We start from the raw sequence: 17,790 nt of genomic DNA, 5'->3' as shown, positions 1-17,790 counted from the left end.
AGGATTTACACATGTTAAAACTTCTTAGGATGAGGAGAAGAACAGGGAAAGTATCTGGTTAAATGAATACAGTGAAGAGATTAAATGTATTCTCACTTGAACAGCTATGTGAAATTCTACTGAACATAGCAATTGGCCATATGGACTTACTTCATCAATTTCTCTTTATAACAGGAAAGAAATAAAATATTGCAAATTCAAAAGGATGGGAAGAACAGAGGAGAGCTCAGAAGACATAGCATCTTAACATCTTTTAGAAAACAAAAAACAGATGGAAGGATAGTACCTGACTTAGAACAGAGGAAGCTATATGCTAAGTCACACAGAGAAGAATTCTGAAGAGAAGACAGTCCATTTTCTGCAGAACCCTGTGGAGTAAAAGGACTAGGAAGCACCAACTCACCTCACTCAAGATACATACCTTTAGGTTTAGAAAAACATATCTTAACACGTGAGATGGAGAACATTGGAGATACACAAAAATAGTGGGGGTTTTTTTCTATTAATTTCTTTAAAATATATACAGTAGCTTAAATCAGTTTTCCAACCTTTGTTTTCCTTATTGCCCATTCAAAGTCTATTTAGACACTTTTTGCTTAATCATTCCCGCAACTCCTGCAATAAAATTTTAATACTTGACATATATGGTATACCTGTTTATATGTTATACATATATCTGCTTTATGGACAAAAAGAACAACCTAAAGTTTATTCTTTTTTATTAGTATGGTGTTTAGAATGACTAAACTTTGAAGTTAAAAGTTACATTAAAACATTTAAAAGCTGCATCAAGTAACCTAAATTTATAAATGCAAAATTGCACGCTTGCTAAGTCGCTGCCCTTCATGTCCGACTCTTTGCAATCATATGAACTGTGGCTCTGCAGGCTCCTCTGTCCATCGGATTCTCCAGGTAAGAATACTGGAGTGGTAAGAATACTGCAATGCTCTCCTCCAGGGGATCTTCCTGACCCAGGGATCAAACCTGGGTCTCTCCAACTCGATGGACATGAGTTTGAGCAGGCTCCAGGAGTTGGTGATGGACAGGGAAGCCTGGCATGCCGCAGTCCATGGGGTCGCAAAGAGCTGGACATGGCTGAGCGACTGAATTGAACTGACTTTGCATCTCTTACATTGGCAGACAGGTTGTCTACCACTAGCACCACCTGGGAAACCCATAACTGCATAATTATTGCTAAGTAAATTTTAATGTAGTTTATTTAGTTCTGCAAGTTGTAAAAAGAAAAAAATAGCAAATTAGCAAGGTATATAATACACAGTAATAAGACCTCTCAAAGCAATACATTTTTGAAAAAAGTAATACAACATTACTTTGTCAACAAAGGTCCATCTAGTCAAGGCTATGGTTTTTCCAGGGGTCATGTATGGATGTAAGAGTTGGACTATAAAGAAACCACTATAATATTGTAAAGTAATTAGCCTCCAACTAATAAAATAAATGGGAAAAAAAAAGAAAGTTGAGCACCGAAGAATTGATGCTTTTGAACTGTGGTGTTGGAGAAGACTCTTGAGAGTCCCTTGGACTGCAAGGAGATCCAACCAGTCCATCCTAAAGGATATCAGTCCTGGGTGTTCATTGGAAGGACTGATGTTGAAGCTGAAATGCCAATACTTTGGCTACCTGGCGCGAAGAGCTGACTCGTTTGAAAAGACCCTGATGCTGGGAAAGATTGAGGGCAGGAGGAGAAGGGGACAACCGAGGACGAGATGGTTAGATGGCACTGCAATATTGTAAAATAATTAGCCTCCAACTAATAAAAATAAATGAAAAATAATAATAATAAAAATTTTTTTAAAAACAGATGGTTGGATGGCATCACCGACTCAATGGACATGGGTTTGGGTGGACTCCAGGAGTTGGTGATGGACAGGGAGGCCTGGCCTGCTGCGGTTCATGGGGTTGCAAAGAGTTGGCCACGACTGAGTGACTGAACTGAACTGAACTGAACTTATATATCAAATTTCTTAAAAATTATTTTTAGTGAAATCAACTTTTAATTTTTACTTGACATGAGACAACAAAGAACTGCTAGATATTTATTTGAATACTGTTGATTATTTTTCTTTTCAGTCCTTAATATGTTAAATAACTTTTATTGAATTCAAAAAAATAAACTGAAAATAATTTTTATTTAATTCTCAAGCCCAAGTCATGCACAGACACACTGAGGATCTAACAATGATCCAATGGCAGCCAAAAGACATGAAGAACACTTCTTGCAAATATGCCTTGAGATAATTCACATAATTGAAGTAAAGAAGCCATTTACTCACCACAATTTCTTAGCACTCATCTTATATTTTGTATATCTTCCTCAAATCCAATGCCATTACCACTCATGTGCTACCCAAAGAATCCAGCAAGTGAAATTAAATCCTAAGGAATAAGTTTCCGTTGGGTGAATTTTTACAGACTGTTGTAATAAGCCAAAAATTTTTCGCCATCTTCACCAACAACCATTTTCATCCTCTTGAGGACAATGTCATCCCTATCATAAATGTATAATTTAAAGCAACAATTATAACAGTGTGTTATGGAGTTTACATGAAGACTATAGTGTAAGTGCCTGGGATTAGGATAAAGGCAGTTACATGGGTGCTAGTATTAAGAAATGTTTCCCCGATGGCTCACGCAGGAAAGAATCCACCTGCAATGCAGGAGATATAGGTGAGGCAGGTTTGATCCCTGGGTCAGGAAGATCCCTTGGAGGAAGAAATGGCAACCCACTCGTGTTCTTGCCTGGAAAACCCCATGGACAGAGGAGCCTGGCAGTTTACAGTGTTGCAAAGAGTTGGACACTACTGAAGGGACTTAGCACACACTCACACATTCATCTAACACAGCTTAGTCCAAATGTTCATCCTTCATCTTTTCCTGACCTCCAAATCTAAATTCCATATCCTTTATACTTTCTCCTCGGTTCAGTTCAGTTCAGTTCAGTGGCTCAGTCGTGTCCAACTCTTTGTGACCCCATGAATCACAGCAAGCCAGGCCTCCCTGTCCATCACCAACTCCTGGAGTTTACTCAAACTCATGTCCATCGAGTCGGTGATGCCATCCAACCATCTCATCCTCTGTCATCCCCTTCTCCTCCTGCCACCAATCCCTACCAGCATCAGGGTCTTTTCCAATGAGTCAGCTCTTCGCATGAGGTGGCCAAAGTACTGGAGTTTCAGCTTCAGCATCAGTCCTTCCAATGAACACCCAGGACTTACCTCCCTAGGATGGACTGGTTGGATCTCCTTGCAGTCCAAGGGACTCTCAAGAGTCTTCTCCAACACCACAGTTCAAAAGCATCAATTTTTTGGTGCTCAGCTTTCCTCACAGTCCAACTCTCAAATCCATACATGACCACTGGAAAAACCATAGCCTTGACTAGAAGGACCTTTGTTGGCAAAGTAATGTCTCTGCTTTCTCCTAGCAACCTATTATTTTTATAACAATCTTCATATTTATTTAAACAGTTTTAAAGTTATTATTTCAAAAGTTATACACTTTATGTGTGTGCCTAATTTTTAATATGTTTTGCCTAATATAAGTAAGCTCATGAGAGCAATATCTATTTTAGCCACAATTATATTCAGGGTTGAATTCATGCACTAATATATAGGTGGTACTCCAGGGTATTTTCAAAATGAACCTGGAAACAGTTTTTTAAAAATATTTCCAAATTGAGGATAGGATTGGAAGTAGTTTAAATTCATTATCGACACTCTTAAATTCAAATTTTAATGTATTGGTAAGAAACAGTGACTTTTTATTGGGTCACAGAAAGAATAAACACAGTTAAGCGATCAGTTTCACTTTCATAAATGTTTGAAAAAAAATCATGAAATCAAGAAGCTTCTTTGTCTTTGCATCACAGACTATATCATGTCAACAGAAGTTGAATTTTTTGTCACTGTAAGACTGTCCTTTGTCATCATTTATTAAAAAACACAAATATTCACCAGAGTTTAGTTATTTTTAAAAGTGACTTCCTGTAGTCAACCCTTGACAGTTTTGGGGGAAGGGAGGGTGTTCTTTTTCTGTTTTTTGTAATCCAGGTGCCTGACTTAAGCTTTGATTGCCAAGGCATTCACTGCAAAGAGCCGTCCACTTCAAACACAGCTATCTTGAATAAACACAATGCAGTCACATGACTAGATAAAGAGTCAGGCCACCTTCTCCACTGAGGCTCCTTTGTTTTGCGTCACTATTTTTCTCTTCTCAAGTTTTAAATTCCCGCTCTTAGGTTTTAAATTCACCAATAAAGTGTGAGCCTGGGGAACCTTAGGCCTCCACCCTTGACCCCAATAAAAGAAGAATCCCTGGTGTTTGTTCACTCACTCTTGCACTCTCTCTCTACCCAAGACTTCACTGTGTGGTTCCAGACATGCTGTAAAAATTCCAGTTTCTGTAAGTAATAAATTTGTATTTTTTCAAAGTTTCCTGATGGCTACTGTTAAAGGGTGTTTTGCAATCATAAGAACCACAAAGCTAGTCGCACCACAACGCTGGTAATTGATGGACTCAGACAGCTACGTAACACCTCTCTAAACACTTCAATTCATTCCATTTCTTTCTTTTCCTCTCTACTTTTGCTGTGTTGCACTGCTCTGGTAAAGGTGCTATATATATCCTGTTCATGCCCTGTTAGACTTCCAAATACTTAACTAAAATAACTCCTCCCTTAAAGATCTTGAAGAAAATGGGTATTTATTTGTGTGATGCAAATTGTGAAGAGAGGATGTGCTCTATTTCTCATTGACTTTTACTCTTGGCCTGTTGTTAAAAACTGGAGATGTTTATTTGCCCCAACAAAACATTTCTTCCTTTGCCTTGAAGCCTCAAACCTAGCCAAAACCTCACTGATCTCTTACTTGGACTTATTTTTTGTTCCATGCTTCATCTATTGCCCTATGCCCAGAGGATCACATCAGTGATCGTTATTAACTTTTCAGTAATTTTCCACAGCCTCAGTATCAGAATAAAAATGTTCCCTCAAAGCATGTCATCAGAACTATCTCCAAAACCTCACATCTCTGCTGCTTTTATTGCTTCACTCATTAGCTACTCACAACCCTTAAGATAAACAGTGTTCAATACAGCCCACTCACCTCTTTTAACAGTCATGCTTAAACTTTGAATGGCCTTTTTTTCTTGGCCTCTTCCCTTCTATCTTACAGGTTGATCCTAGATGGAACTACCTGAAGGAAGCTATCCAATTTCTAGCTTTCTCTTTCCATACAACCCTAGGGAAAAAAGTAAGCCATTTTTAGCAAATATTTAGCTGATTTGTTAAGTTCTACAAAGTTTAAGAAAGAAATAAATTTAGATTGGCCTTAGAAGAACAAATGCACAATACACTAATAATTCAGAATTTGGAATTGAGGGGGGAAAGTTTCAAGAAAGAAATACAATTGCAGGAGAAATTATATCTTATTCTGAGGAACAGCAGATTTTCCAGTCTAGCTGGATGATGGTATATACAAATGGAACAAAAGAAATACGTCTAAAGAGCTAATGTAGGGTCAGATTGCTCTGGGCTTAAAAAAATTAGGTGTTGGGACTCTATTCCCTAGTCCAACAGCCTTTTGAAAAAGAGCAACACTGAGATTTTGCATAGTTTTATGCCACTGGGACATGAGCTATAGAACTGAGCTGAGTTTCTGAACTACTCTAGCAAAGTAGTTCAAGAGGAGTTACAGGAAGACTCCTAAGGCTAGAGACAAATTAAGACACTGATAAGATCTTCATGGTATGAGTTCATCATGGCTGGAGGGAGAGCTGTAACTGTAGACTAGGTGAAGAGGTGGAAAAGATGCGAAGTGCATAGACAAGAGAGAGTTACAGGATTTAGAACCTAGCTTCACAACCCAGATAATCACAATGCTGTGATCACTCACCTAGAGCCAGACATCCTGGAATGTGAAGTCAAGTGGGCCTTAGGAAGCATCACTATGAGCAAAGCTAGTGAAAGTGATGGAGTTCCAGTTGAGCTATTTCAAATCCTAAAAGATGATGCTGTGAAAGTGCTACACTCAATATGCCAGCAAATTTGGAAAACTCAACAGTGGCCACAGGATGGGAAAAGGTTAGTTTTCATTCCAATCCCTAAGAAAGGCAATGCCAAAGAATGCTCAGACTACCACACAATTGCACTTATCTCACACGCTAGTAAAGTAATGCTCAAAATTCTCCAAGCCAGGCTTCAGCAATACGTGAACTGTGAACTTCCAGATGTTCAAGCTGGTTTTGGAAAAGGCAGAGGCACCAGAGATCAAATTGCCAACATCGGCTGGATCATCGAAAAAGCAAGAGAATTCCAGAAAAACATCTATTTCTGCTTTATTGACTATACCAAAGCCTTTGACTGTGTGGATCACAATAAACTGTGGCTGAAAGAGATGGGAATACCAGACCACCTGATCTGCCTCTTGAGAAACCTGTATGCAGGTCAGGAAGCAACAGTTAGAACTGGACATGGAACAACAGACTGGTTCCAAATAGGAAAAGGAGTACATCCAGGCTATATATTGTCACCCTGCTTATTAAATTTACATGCAGAGGACATCATGAGAAATGCTGGGCTGGAGGAAGCACAAGCTGGAATCAAGATTGCTGGGAGAAATATCAATAACCTCAGATATGCAGATGACACCACCCTCATGGCAGAAAGTGAAGAGGAACTAAAGAGCCTCTTGATGAGAGTGAAAGAGGAGAGTGAAAAAGTTGGCTTAAAGCTCAACATTCAGAAAACTGAGATCTTGGTATCTGGTCCCATCACTTCATGGCAAATAGATGGGGAAACAATGGAAACAGTGGCTGACTTTATTTTTCTGGACTCCGAAATCACTGCAGATGGTGATTGCAGCTATGCAATTAAAAGACACTTACTCCTTGGAAGGAAAGTTACGACCAATCTAGACAGCATACTAAAACACAGAGACATTACATTGCCAACAAAGGTCTGTCTAGTCAAGGCTATAGTTTTTCTAGTGGTCATGTATGGATGTGAGAGTTGGACTATAAAGAAAGCTGAGCACTGAAGAATTGGTGCTTTTGAACTATGGTGTTGAAGACCCTTGAGGGTACCTTGGGCTGCAAGGAGATCCAACCAGTCCATCCTAAAGGAGATCAGTCCTGGGTGTTCATTGGAAGGACTGATGTTGAAGATGAAACTCCAATACTTTGGCCACTTGATGCGAAGAGCTGACTCATTTGAAAAGACCCTGATGCTGGGAAAGATTGAAGGCAGGAGGAAAAGGGGACGACAGAGGATGAGATGGTTGGATGGCATCACTGACTCAGTGGACATGAGTTTGGGTAGGTTCCGGGAGTTGGTGATGGACAGGGAGGCCTGGTGTGCTGCAGCTCATGGAGTCACAAAGAGTCAGACGCGGCTGAGCGACTGAGCTGAACTGAACTGAGATTAAAGGAAATGGGAGAAAGGATGTCATTGTTGTAATAGGATGTTCTCTTTGGATACTATTAAGAATGTTAGAATACAGATTGGTGGGCAAAAAAGCAATCAATACAAAGGCGATAGATAATGTCATGGATGGAGATAATTGTTATTGTTGTTCAGTAGCTAAGTTGTGTATGATTCATGCAACCCCATGGACTGCTGCACACCAGGCTTCCCTGTCCCTCACCATCTCCCAGAGTTTGCCCAAGTTCATGTCCATTGAATTGGTGATGCCATCCAACCATCTCATCCTCTCCTGCCCTCTTCTCCTTTTGCCTTCAGTCTTTCCCAGCCTCAGGGTCTTTTCCAATGAGTTAGCTGTTTGCATCAGGTGGCCAGAGTATTGGAGCTTCAGCTTCAGCATCAGTCTTTCCAATGAGTACTCAAGGTTGATTTCCATTAGGATTGACTGGTTTGACCTTGCTCTCCAAAGGACTCTCAAGAGTCTTCTCTAGCACCACAATTCAAAAGCATCAGCTCTTCAGCATTCAGCCTTCTTTATCATCCAATTCTCACATCTGTTCATGACTACTGAAAAGACCATAGCTTTGACTTTTAATATGCTGTATAGGTTTATCATAGCTTTCCTTCCCAAGAAGGAAGTGTCTTTTAATTTCATTGCTACAGTCACCATCCATGGTGATTTTGGAGCCCAAGAAGAGAAAAATCTGTCACTGCTTCCACTTTTCCCCCTTCTGTTTGCCATGAAGTGATGGGACCAGATGCCATGATCTTAGTTTTTTGAATGCTGAGTTTTAAGGCAGCTTTTCCACTCTCCTCCTTCACCCTCAGCAAGAAGCTCCTTAGTTCCTTGTCATTTTCTGGCATTAGAGTAGTAACATCTTCGTATCTGAAGCTGTTGATAAAATGCCCTACAAAAGAAAAGAGGCTAAAGATAGAATCTCAGATGGGAGTAGGAAGAGAATCATAAAAAGAGAGAAGAGAGGGATTTCCTGAGAAAAATATGTATTGTACCAAGTCCTGGGTGGGATGAGAGTTACTATATATCTTGTACCTGGACATGGAATGAAATGGTTGAATGGCATCACTGACTCAATGGACATGAGTTTCAGCAAGCTCTGGGAGTTGATGATGGACAGGGAGGCCTGGCCTGCTGCAGTCCATGGTTTCGCAAGAGTTGGACACAACTAAGTGACTGAACTGACTGACCACATCCAGGAGCCTACAGAGAATTGAGAAGTGGTGATTCAGTTTGGCAGTCAGGAAGTTACTGATAGTCATTTTTCTTGTAGGATGGTTGTATTTATGACAGCTGCAAACAGTGAAGTTAATAAGGAGTAGATGGTAAGAAATTAAAAGTAGTGAAAAATTTAGACTATTCTAATAATTTTAGTAGCAAAGGGAAAGAGAAAAAGATCATAGTAGCCTGAGGTCCAAAGCAAACTTCTGTTTTCTCCACTTGCGACTTTTTATCTATGATTCTCCATGTGAAATAATTTAATTTGCATTTTACTTTATCAACTCACACATTGACTGACAAAGTACACTCTAAAGGGCTTGTGAAATGGATGGGGTCATTAGTCTTGGCGCTAATGAGAAATTACAGTATTTTTGCTATAATGATAAGTTGACGTGTGAATATTTAACATATGAAAAAGCCTTCAGAGAGTCAGCAGCTCCCACTGTTCATTATCTTATGTGTGGGGTTATTTTCTTGGCAGAAAATACTATTTGGTTGTGAATCTATCATCATTAGGAGAGGAATAAAGATTTTTAACAATACACATTCTCCTTCTGGAAAAACGATAATTGCTCCCTCTTAAGTTTCCATGTCCTGGCTCTAAGTTCCTCCCACACCCTTCTGTTTCTCTACAATTAAAGCCTTTTTTACTGGTCAGTCAAATTTAAGCTCATTAGTAAATTTCAACATTATGAGAATATGGAGGATTTTGTGCCAAAAGGTATTTCATGTCACCAGCCAATGCTTTATAAAGTCTGCAATTGCTTAAAGAGCTCTGGTGAACTTCACAGTATCTTTGTTTCTCAGCAGCATGCATCCGAACATCACTCAGAGAGCCCTCGTGTTCTCACCCAGAGGTAGACCTGAACATAACTGGACACAAGCATTCAGTTCCTAGCTCTGAAACAACACCCATTATTAGACCCAAGTAACATTACTACTCCTTCTCAAAGCCAGCTGGACATAGTGGTTGTGTTGATCAGGCTAGAAATCTTTCCCTTTGGTGTTGTAGGATTCAGAAAACTTCTTCTGTAGAGGACCAGATAGTAAATCTTTTTGGCTTTGCATGCTCCATAGTCTCTGTTGGGACTACTCAACCCTCCTGTTGTAGTACAAAAGCAGCCATAGATAATGAATAATTGTGTGATTTTATTCAAATAAAGCCTTACTTACAAAATAGGCATCAGACCAGAATTGTCTCACTGGCTTTAGTTTTCCAATCCCTGCTCTAGAAAAGAACCCTAAGTGGGATATGTCATTTAACCATCCACGAGAATACAAGATGGAGAATCCAAATACATCACTGAAAAGGTGTTAAATTCTCCTTTGATGCCAGCTCACTCTTGCCTCATAGACATTTGCACCTTGTCTCAAGAATTCCTCTATACAGCCTTCAGTTCTTTCAACCTGTGTTTTTCCTGTACCATGGCACACAATATTTTTACTTCTCTTTCTTATAGCACACGTTAATTAATAACTCTACTTAGCCTTATTCTATTGGGTCTGGACTCTTACCTCTCCAGGGTCTGACATTTAACATTTTCCCTTAAGTCCAAACACAATATCTTAGGGGAAAATGCATTTAATTTTAGGTCCTCAAAGAACCAACTAGAAAAAGAAGTACTCACACATGAAGGATATATTTTCTTACCCAGGCATAAAGTATTTCCTCTCTTCTTTATTGTCTCAGATCCTCATGGCTGGAATTGCTACACCAGTGCCAAGTGTCCTCAACACTGGCATGCAGTACACCACTTTTCCTTCCTTCTTGGCTTAAATTTTCATTCTTTAAAGTCTTGATACAATATAAGAGAAAGAAGACAGACTTGTATTCTGGGTCTGACTTGCTTTGGTCTTGGGTAAGTTACTACAATGCATGTTAAAGCATGATATCTTGGAGTACTGGCTCTCTGCTGTGCTCCTATGAATCTTTATACTACTGAAGTAATCACTCTCACCACTTGGTGAAAACTGAATTTTTCTGAAGAATATTTGTTTTAGCTGCTTTCCATATTGAGGATATAATTAGTATTTTTAAAGACATTTTATGCTGTTTTTAAAAAAATTAGAAAAACATTTATTTTACAAATGAAGAAACAGCTTCAATGAAGTAAAGTGATTTGTTAAAAATCACCTAGTTGGTGATTGCCAGAATCAAGAGGAAGTTATATCTCCACATTTTTTCTTTCCACTAGTTTTCTCTTTTCCTATTACACTATTTTGTTTCACTTCACCTTAGCAAATACTCATATTAGCAAATATCAAGCTATTAATATATTGTGAACCTTTCATAGAATCATAATTGTCATTAGATGTAAAGAACCCACTTGACCACTGTAATTTTAAATCTTTCCAGATTAATTATTTTGCTTCATTTTGCTGGGATATAGAAATACCTTTTTGATAATAAACTTGTATCCAATAACCTTACTAAATTCATTTATTAATTCTAATCTATATCTGTAACTCCTTTTGGATTTTCTATGTACACTATCATTCTGTCTGTAATTCAATTTACTTTACTTTCTTTTCAATGTGATTTTTTTTTTTTTTCCTTTCCTGATTGCACTAGATGAGATCTCTGGTGCAGTACAAAATAAAAATGGTGATAACAGGCATCTTGTCTCTTTTCTGGCCTTAGGAAGAAAAAGTTCAATATTTTTGCACTAGCTATGATATTAGCTACAAGGTTTTTTTGTTTTTGTTTCATTTACTTTATTCTACCTCATGCCATTTATAAAAACATAGTGTGACTGTAGAGAACTAAGGAGGATATCTAAAATATAAAACTACTGGATTCTGAAGAAAATTTGGGACTAAATCTATGACTTCAGATTTAATTTCTTAAACAAAAGAAAAACTATCCAAAGCGAAATTATCAGAGGAAAATAGACAAATTAGATGACATTAAAATTGTAAGTCTCTCATTTATCAAAAATACCTAAGTGATAGATTGAGAGATCTGTAAAATCCGTATCTTACAAGACACTAATATCTAGAATGTATGGGGCACACCTGAACAGATAGAAAGCCAGAATGTCAGGTGAGAATGGAATACTGAAGTTCACTACTGATCACTGACATTCTACTTAAACAACACTTAACAAACAAAAAATGCTAGTAAGAAGTCTTCATAGGCTGCTAGTAAGAGTTTAAACACATATAGGTTTTCTGAAGAGCAACCTGGAGGTCTCTTGGAATTTTTCTCAAAGGTTCACAAGGAACGAGTACATTGTGTTTATAATTGCAGGGAGATGAAGGCAACAAAAGCGCTAAGAGAGTGGGTAAATAAAATGTAGTCCATACAGTGAATATCTATGTTCCAGTAGACATACACTGCATAAGGCTCAGAAACATAACGTTGAATGAATAAAGTAAGAAATCAAATAAAACTTTTAGCAAAATGCCATTTGTGTAAATTACAAAAATACTCATGGAAAACGAGACTTTGTGTTTTTAGGGTATAAACACATATATCTAAATAACCATACATAAGGACAAACATGAAATATACTAATATATAATCTGGGAAAAGAAATTAAACAAAATCATGGGGGAAGATAGTGAAATTAAATAAAAGGTCTTGCACAGACCAATGATGATATGGTTCTAAAAATCACAGAATATGATAAATTCTGTGCCATTTAAATCTTTTAAAAAATATGTACTAAAAAAAAATGTACTGTCACAAAATTATATATGTATGTTTTATATATATATATGCTTTTCTGCATATGTGTATGTGGAGAGACACATATATGTGTTGACAACATTATATGACTGAAGTACATTATATATGGAGTATGTACTGCAACTAGGAATAGTTTTATCTGTTTATGAAAAATGATTTTGCTTTTCCTCTTCATGCTTTTCACATTTTCTAAATCTTTCTCAATAAGTATTACATAATCAGAAAAAATCTATATATTTTTTAATTAAATGGACACTTTGCTAAATGAGAAGACAATTTTAAGCAATTTATTCTGACAGTTTTTTAAAACGGAGTCAGAGATTTCTTTTATCTTCAGGAGCAATACCCATTACAATAGTCCTTGAATAGGAAAATCATTGAAAAAGCAGGGCCCTGTGTAATATCTCACTCTTAAGAGATACAGGGTTGTTGCAGAGTTGTTTCAATGCTACCCTGTCAATTCATCCCACCCTCTCTTTCCCCCACTGTGTCCACAAGTTTGTTCTCTATGTCTGTTTCTCTATTCCTGCCCTGCAAATAGGTTCATCAGTACTATTTTTCTAGATTCCATATATATGTGTTAATATATGATATTTGTTTTTCTCTTTCTGACTTACTTCACTCTGTATAACAAGCTGTAGGTTAATCCATCTCAACAGAAGTAACTCAAATTCATTCCTTTTTATGGCTGAGTGATATTCCACACATTACCATATGTAAAACAGATAGCTAGAGATAGAGGCAAATTGCTATATAATACAAGGAGCTCAACCCAGTACTCTGTGACAACCTAGAAGGGTGGGATGAGTTAGACGGGTGAGAGGGAGGTTCAAGAGGGAGGGGACATATGTATATTTATGACTGATTCATGTTGTTGTATGACAGAAGTCAACACTATGTTGTAAAACAATTTTCTTCCAAATAAAAATAAATTTTAAAAGACGTAACAAGGAAAAAAAAGTTGCAAGATTACTGCTGATTGAAGTAATCATTTCCAAAGTCCAGAGTTCCCACAGAATGTTTGTTCTGACAGTGCTCTAGGTGTTGTTAGATCTCTGGGACATGACCTTGTGTCAGCTAGCAAAGGGGAAAAAAGACTTGTTTGGCTTATCCTATAAACCCTTTTCACTGTGAGTATCTATTGTTTCCTTAGCCATCTGCAGATTAGTTCTCTGGATATCACAAACTGGATACCACAATCTTTGTTTAAGGTAAGTGACATAATGATTTCATTTGTAATTTTAAGATTTCAAAATCGTAGATCATGCTTACAACAAACTTGCCCTTTCATGCATGAAAATACATAACAGATTACAGTCCTTTACCTTCCTTTAAAAATAAGATATAACTACTTTGCTTAAACCTCAAAAGAACCAAAATGTTCATATTTCTTAAAGAAGTGTCCTTCCAAAGTCCTGCCTTGGTGAATCAAGTTTTTCTATGAGATAAACTACATTTGAAAGTAAAGCAAACATACCTTTTAGCCAAAGACTAGTCATGTGCCTGGGCTCCCCAGACAGCACTAGCAGTGGTAAATACAATTTCTTGAGCTTCTAGGGCATGCGCAGAAGGAAAAAAAAAAAATAAAGAGATTCAAGACATTTACAAGAAGATGGAAAGGAAGAACTTGAACTTAGGGTCAGACCAGAACACCCTCTGAACCTGTCAGGTAAGATGTGCTGAACTGCCTTAGGAACAAATCATTCATGTGAGTCAAGGACATGGGAAGGTGATAGATCAGAATAAAATGGATTTCGCTCTATGATGGAATTCTCCAAATGCTCACATAGCCATCTTCAATGGTTCAATGGAACCACTCATTTTTAGAGTTCAAGAGGGTTGACAATGAGAAAACTGCAGAACTGTTGCTCTTCTACTATGCTACCGCAGTGGAAAATTTTTCTTAACTATGTTTCTCTATTCACTGAAAATTCTTTTTGTTCCATGTTTATATGAAAATTGTGTGGTAATGGGCATAATGCCTGCATGAAATTTTAGATATCTCCAAAATGTGTAAAGATGTTAAAAATTGATAAATAAGGAATGATTTGATATTAGATGCTGGGCTATGATAATAAAAAATAAAAGAAATAATTGTCTTTATTTTAATGAAAATTATTGTTTTAACATAAGACAATTTTTCCTTATAACAATAAAATGTTATAAAAGGAGAAGTTACTGATTAGCTACTTTATTAGCATCTCCTACAATAAGAATCTTTGGCATTATCATCTTAATTTATAGCATTTTCCAAATTGTCTCAGAATTATATAGCCAAAGATAAGATTAGAATATTTTACGTGGATTCTGTTACTGCAGTTTTTTTATGATAAGTGGAATAAAATTCACCTATACTTTTCAAGCTTTTGGAAGTTAAAACAGAGTGTCTGCTGAGAATTAGTAATCTCTTCTAATTCAGTTTTGCCCGATCATTTATATGCTGATCCTAAAAAATAAGAATTTATTTTCTTTACAACTAAATTATTCTGGAACATATCTAGCTATTCAAAATTTAATAAGAAAAAGATCAAATAAATAAACAACGAGAAAAATCCCTCTGTTTAGGTCTCCTTCCTTGCTGAAACAGTTCCTGCTCGAGAAGGTCCCAGTTTGGGGGTGGGGGATGAGATGGTAGTCTGTCTAGTGATTAATAAGAAAACTTCATATTGTTTAGAAGCCTTAGCTTCCAAGGGCCCTAAAGCCAGTAGAAAATCATTCAATCTCAGCTTGGCTCTGATGTGTACTGTATAGAACTCATACTATGTATTTGGTTTGAACCCAGCGTAATTTCTGGACACTCTTATCCCAAAGTCTATGGTTCTGTATTGCTGAAGAAAACCAGAAAAGGTGAGTTACATACCAGTGAACTAAAATTGGGCTTCCCTAGTGGCTCAGATGGTAAAGAATCTGCCTGCAATGTGGGAGACCTGAATTCCATCCCTGGGTTGGGAAGATCCCCTGGAGGAGGGCATAATAACCCACTCCAGTATTCTTTTTTTTTTTTGATGTGGTTTTTTTAATTTATTTTTATTATTTGGAGGCTAATTACTTTACAATATTGTAGTGGGTTTTGTCATACATTGACATGAATCAGCCATGGAGTTACATGTATTCCCCATCCCGATCCCCCCTCCCACCTCCCTCTCCACCCGATACCTCTGGGTCTTCCCAGTGCACTTGTCTCATGCATCCAACCTGGGCTGGTGATCTGTTTCACTATAGATAATATACATGTTTCGATGCTGTTCTCTCGAAACATCCCACCCTCGCCTTCTCCCACAGAGTCCAAAAGTCTGTTCTGTACATCTGTGTCTCTTTTTCTGTTTTGCATATAGGGTTATCATTACCATCTTTCTAAATTCCATATATATGTGCTAGTATGCTGTAATGTTCTTTATCTTTCTGGCTTACTTCACTCTGTATAATGGGCTCCAGTTTCATCTATCTCATTAGAACTGATTCAAATGAATTCTTTTTAATGGCTGAGTAATATTCCATGGTGTATATGTACCATAGCTTCCTCATCCATTCATCTACTGATGGGCATCTAGGTTGCTTCCATGTCCTGGCTATTATAAACAGTGCTGTGATGAACACTGGAGTGCATGTGTCTCTTTCAGATCTGGTTTCCTCAGTGTGTATGCCCAGGAGTGGGATTGCTGGGTCATATGGCAGTTCTATTTTCAGTTTTTTAAGAAATCTCTACACTGTTCTCCATAGTGGCTGTACTAGTTTGCATTCCCACCAACAGTTTAAGAGGGTTCCCTTTTCTCCACACCCTCTCCAGCATTTATTACTTGTAGACTTTTGGATAGCAGCCATCCTGACTGGCATGTAATAGTACCTCATTGTGGTTTTGATTTGCATTTCTCTGATAATGAGTGATGTTGAGCATCTTTTCATGTGTTATTTAGCCATCTGTATGTCTTCCTTGCAGAAATGTCTGTTTAGTTCTTTGGCCCATTTTTTGATTGGGTCATTTATTTTTCTGGAATTGAGCTGCAGGAGTTGCTTGTTTATTTTTGAGATTAATCCTTTGTCTGTTGCTTCATTTGCTATTATTTTCTCCCAATCTGAGGGCTGTCTTTTCACCTTGCTTATAGTTTCCTTTGTTGTGCAAAGGCTTTTAAGTTTCATTAGGTCCCCTTTGTTTATTTTTGCTTTTATTTCCAATATTCTGGGAGGTGGGTCATAGAGGATCCTGCTGTGATTTATGTCGGAGAGTGTTTTGCCTATGTTCTCCTCTAGGAGTTTGATAGTTTCTGGTCTTACATTTAGATCATTAATCCATTTTGAGTTTATTTTTGTGTATGGTGTTAGAAAGTGTTCTAGTTTCATTCTTTTACAGGTGGTTGACCAGTTTTCCCAGCACCACTTGTTAAAGAGGTTGTCTTTTTTCCATTGTATATCCTTGCATCCTTTGTCAAAGATAAGGTGTCCATAGGTTTGTGGATTTATCTCTGGGCTTTCTATTCTGTTCCATTGATCTATATTTCTGTCTTTGTGCCAGTACCATACTTGATGACTGTGGCTTTGTAGTAGAGCCTGAAGTCAGGCAGGTTTATTCCTCCAGTTCCATTCTTCTTTCTCAAGATTACTTTGGCTATTCGAGGTTTTTTGTATTTCCATACAAATTGTGAAATTATTTGTTCTAGTTCTGTGAAAAATACCGTTGGTAGTTTGATAGGGATTGCATTGAATCTATAGATTGCTTTGGGTAGTATAGCCATTTTGACAATATTGATTCTTCCAATCCATGAACACAGTATATTTCTCCATCTGTTTGTGTCCTCTTTGATTTCTTTCATCAGTGTTTTATAGTTTTCTATGTATAGGTCTTTCGTTTCTTTAGGTAGATATACTCCTAAGTATTTTATTCTTTTTGTTGCAGTGGTGAATGGTATTGTTTCCTTAATTTCTCTTTCTGTTTTCTCATTGTTAGTGTATAGGAATGCAAGGGATTTCTGTGTGTTAACTTTATATCCTGCAACTTTACTATATTTGTTGATTAGCTCTAGTAATTTTCTGGTAGAGTCTTTAGGGTTTTCTATGTAGAGGATCATGTCATCTGCAAACAGCGAGAGTTTCACTTCTTCTTTTCCTATCTGGATTCCTTTTATTTATTTTTCTGCTCTGATTGCTGTGGCCAAAACTTCCAACACTATGTTGAATAGTAGTGGTGAGAGTGGGCACCCTTGTCTTGTTCCTGATATCAGGGGAAGTGCTTTCAATTTTTCACCATTGAGGGTAATGCTTGTTGTGGGTTTGTCATATATAGCTTTTATTATGTTGAGGTATGTTCCTTCTATTCCTGCTTTCTGGAGAGTTTTAATCATAAATGGGTGTTGAATTTTGTCAAAGGCTTTCTCTGCGTCTATTGAGATAATCATATGGTTTTTATCTTTCAATTTGTTAATGTGGTGTATT

The 17,790-nt window shown here is 37.4% G+C and overlaps 1 protein-coding gene across 3 annotated transcripts in view; it reads left to right on the top strand.

The window, feature by feature from the left end:
* Positions 1–4,387: 4,387 nt before the first annotated feature.
* C6 (complement C6) overlaps positions 4,388–17,790 on the top strand; it is an 89,118-nt gene continuing 75,715 nt past the window's right edge. The window contains exons 1-2 of one of the 3 annotated variants that reach the window (XM_020903050.2): positions 4,388–4,419; positions 13,517–13,574. The gene's annotated coding sequence lies outside the window, so the exon portion shown is untranslated. Of the gene's footprint in view, positions 4,420–13,403; positions 13,575–13,899; positions 14,033–17,790 lie in introns of those variants that run through there. The other 2 variants (XM_020903049.2, XM_020903051.2) reach the window with 2 other exon arrangements.

The sequence above is a fragment of the Odocoileus virginianus genome, chromosome 14 (assembly GCF_023699985.2).
Source record: "Odocoileus virginianus isolate 20LAN1187 ecotype Illinois chromosome 14, Ovbor_1.2, whole genome shotgun sequence".
Taxonomy (NCBI): domain Eukaryota; kingdom Metazoa; phylum Chordata; class Mammalia; order Artiodactyla; family Cervidae; genus Odocoileus; species Odocoileus virginianus.
The sequence above is the reverse complement of the archived record's forward strand: the minus strand, read 5'-3'. Positions and strand labels throughout refer to the sequence as shown.